This window comes from Camelus bactrianus, chromosome 22 (genome assembly GCF_048773025.1).
Source record: "Camelus bactrianus isolate YW-2024 breed Bactrian camel chromosome 22, ASM4877302v1, whole genome shotgun sequence".
Taxonomy (NCBI): Eukaryota; Metazoa; Chordata; class Mammalia; order Artiodactyla; family Camelidae; genus Camelus; species Camelus bactrianus.
In genome coordinates, this window is record NC_133560.1 from 21,869,597 (window position 1) to 21,873,012 (window position 3,416).

The window sequence follows — 3,416 nt, forward strand, 5'->3', positions numbered from 1 at the left end:
GGAGCAGGCCTGGAACCCGAGTGTCTGTCTCTAAGCTCTCTGCCTGCAGAGTAGCCTCAATCAAGTGAGCTGTTTTGTTTTCCCTCACCTTTGTCACATACTCCTAAGGAGCCGGTGTGATCAAAGGTGTATTCTTTCATTGCACTCGCTGGGCCATGCTGCTACAGTAAGGTCCCAAAGGAGCCCTTATGTCCAGATGACCCAAGTAGCTTTGCAGTCATCTGCTGCAGTTCCAACAGGGCCTTGAGAGGCTCTGCCCAGGATGCTGTCACCCATGAGTCAGGCAGGACCAGGACTAGGGATGGCCCCATTGCTCAGACGCAGAACCCGAACCCCCTCGGGGATGTCCTCTCCCAGACACTGGAACCCTCCTCTTTTGTCTCCCCAGGGCAGCTCCTCTGTGACCAGAGGTTCGTTGGGTGACATGTAATCCGGCCCAAGGAATGCTCATTGCCTAGGACAGGACCAAACCTTTTCTGTTCCCATAAGACATTCCTCCTGCCATGGCTTCAGCTAGTTGACCACACGGGGTCCAGTTACTATGGGAGACGAGGCAACAGTCACACCAAAGCTTGGGCCTAGATTTCCTCAGTCACCCACTGTGTTTTTGATAACTTTTATTGTCTATCTATTTTTTACGTTTGAAAAAAATGATTAAAGCCAAAAAATTACTTACACTATACAGATGTCAAAAAGAGCAGGACAGAATGACTTCCAAAATGCATCACTGATAAATAAAGGTGCTTGTGAATATAGTTTATCTCTGAAAAGATACACAAGAATCTGGACATAGCAGTTGCCTCTGGGGAGGGTAATATACACTTTATTCAAAACTGGCATATTGTACGTATTATTTTGTAATCTGCTTTTTTAAAAAAATACCAGAAACATTTCCCCATGTTATTAAATATTCTCCCCTTGATTTTGTGTCTGTGTACATGGTATTATAGGATATGCTATAATTAACCAACCCCTATTGCTGCTCGTTAATGACTATTTTAATGGGATAAGTTTGCAGTACACAGTGTAGCACACGCTCCTGATTTGGGGTAAATTCCTTACAGCACACGTGCAGGACCAAAGTGGGTATACGTATGGTTTTTAAATTCTTTCCCATTTTGCTTCTTAGGTGGGTCCCCTCAGCAAGTTCATCTCACCAAGGGGTGTGCATTACACTTGTTGACTTAAGAGTTTTGTTTCCAGGTCCTGGGAGACAGACCACCTCTGCTGCAGCCTCTACGTCTAGCAGCTCTCTCTACTGCTTTCTTCTGACCAGTGCATTCTGACGTGGCCCACTGAAACGGGCCTGGGCGAAGCCCTGTGAGGCTTAAATTTGCAGTCTCAAACAGCATTTTAAACACTGAAATGAATGTATGATAGCAGTGACCACAGGTGGACTACCTGTCTGAGGACCAGCTGCTGATACTGCTTTGACCCAGCACAAGACCTAGGTATACACTAAAACTTTTAATAGTGGTCTAAAAGTGGAAGCAACGCAAGGGACTCCATAGAGTCTGGCTTCAATAAATTACAGTAAATCCACACCACACTGTCCTACGCAGTCATTAAAAAATGACCAAATTTCTAACGCGTTTTGGTTCCCAGATTCTGTCAAAAATTTGATAAGTGCTGTCTATCTTCAACTCACAAAAGTGCACAATTTTGACAATATTGTGCTATGTATCTCAAGTCCATCCATGGTGGATCACAGGTTAAGGCTTCTTGATACACATCTCGACTGGCATGGAAAAATTACACTATCCAGATTACTGAGCATTATACTAAACAGAGCGGTCCCCTGATACTCCCTCTGGCTGGACGGTTCCCATGCCTCTTAGTGGGCTCTCAGTGCAAACCTCACCTCTCAAGGGCCTTCTCAGATAACCCTATCAGTGTAGACATGGCCCTCCTCCCTTATCAAGGTCTCAGCACCCTTCTGTCTTCCTTGGTTAACACCTTTGAGATGATATATATGTTTACTGATTTATGGGTCTCTGCCTACCCAGACTGTGGTGTGGGCTCATGAGAGCTCAGGTCTGACTTGTCCATTGTTTTCCACAAGCTACATCCAGCCTGCCTTTCTGTGAACCAAGAATGGTTTTCACAGGTGAACATTTGCAATCAATTGATAACAGGAAAGATTAACTTGGAATCCCCCCAAAGCATTCTGTTCTTCTCATTAGACCTCGTTTAAAACTGTGCTCAATTATTCTATTTTAAATTCCACCAACAAATAAGTGTTCTGGACACTTTTTCTTTGGTTATATAAAGCATCTACTAAAATTCCTCGATTTTGCCTCTTGGCCCAAAATATTTGCTATCTGGCCCTTTATAGAAGTTTGATAGTCTCTGGTCTAGAGCCGTATCTGGCTTACAGGAGATAGTCCATAAGTGTGAGACGAGAAATTTAGTAACAATAAAGAAATGTATCTAAAACACACGGACATCTATTTTCAGAAAAAACAGGGAGGTACAGACAACCAAGAGTTAATGTTAACAATGGCAATCTCTGGGGAGGTGGGTACAGCTCAGTGGTAGAGGGCATGCTTAGCAAGCAGTAAGTCCTGGGTTCAATCCCCAGTACCTTCAATTTAAAAAGTACAAAAAAACCCCAAAAACAAACAATGGCCTATCACGGGGGAAGCCGAAAATCTGCAGTTCTCTAACGTTTGCTGCCGCTTGTTATCTTTCCCCGACAATTAGCACGCGTCAAATTTTATCGTTTCAAGAGCAACGTAACGTTAAGTTCAAGAGGGCGCCGTGCCCATTGAAAGCCGGGTACCCGCAGGTTGTGGGCGCTCGCTCGTCCCATGCTGCTTGAACAACTGCACAGAAGCCACGCGAGTCCCAATGGGGCGCATGCAGTCTGAGACCGGTGAGGGTGCGGGGGTCCCCTCGGCCTAAAGTCTTCCTTATCAAAGTGTTGGATCGAGGGAAAGAAACCGAGCAGAAAGATCTTTTGAACCTCCATAAGCCTGGTTCCATCCCCGTCAAGCCTATAGCCTCACGGTTCTGCTTCTACCTCCTAAAGGGCCCGGGAGGATGTGACTGCACCGCGGTCCAGGAGCCTCCAGGACGCACCTCACCTCTGATTTTCCTCACCGCCGCCCCGCAAGAAAGAAAAGGGCCTGATCAGGGCAGGAATTCCCCAGGCCCCCTCGTCCCTCGGAGAACGCGGCCGGCCAGGCCATTGGATTGCGACGCGGACCTGGGAGGACGCCCCAGCCACCGCTAATTGCCATCCGCGCCGTTCCAGCCGTTCCCAGGCGTCGCGCTACTGGAGCTCACTCCGCACATGCGCGGGAGAGCACCTACGCGTGCGCATCGATAGCCCCTCCCCCCCGCGTCCCGCCTTGAGCGGCTGCTTCCCGCCCGCATAGTGCCCTCACTTCCGGGGTTTCCCGGCGACGGCCGTA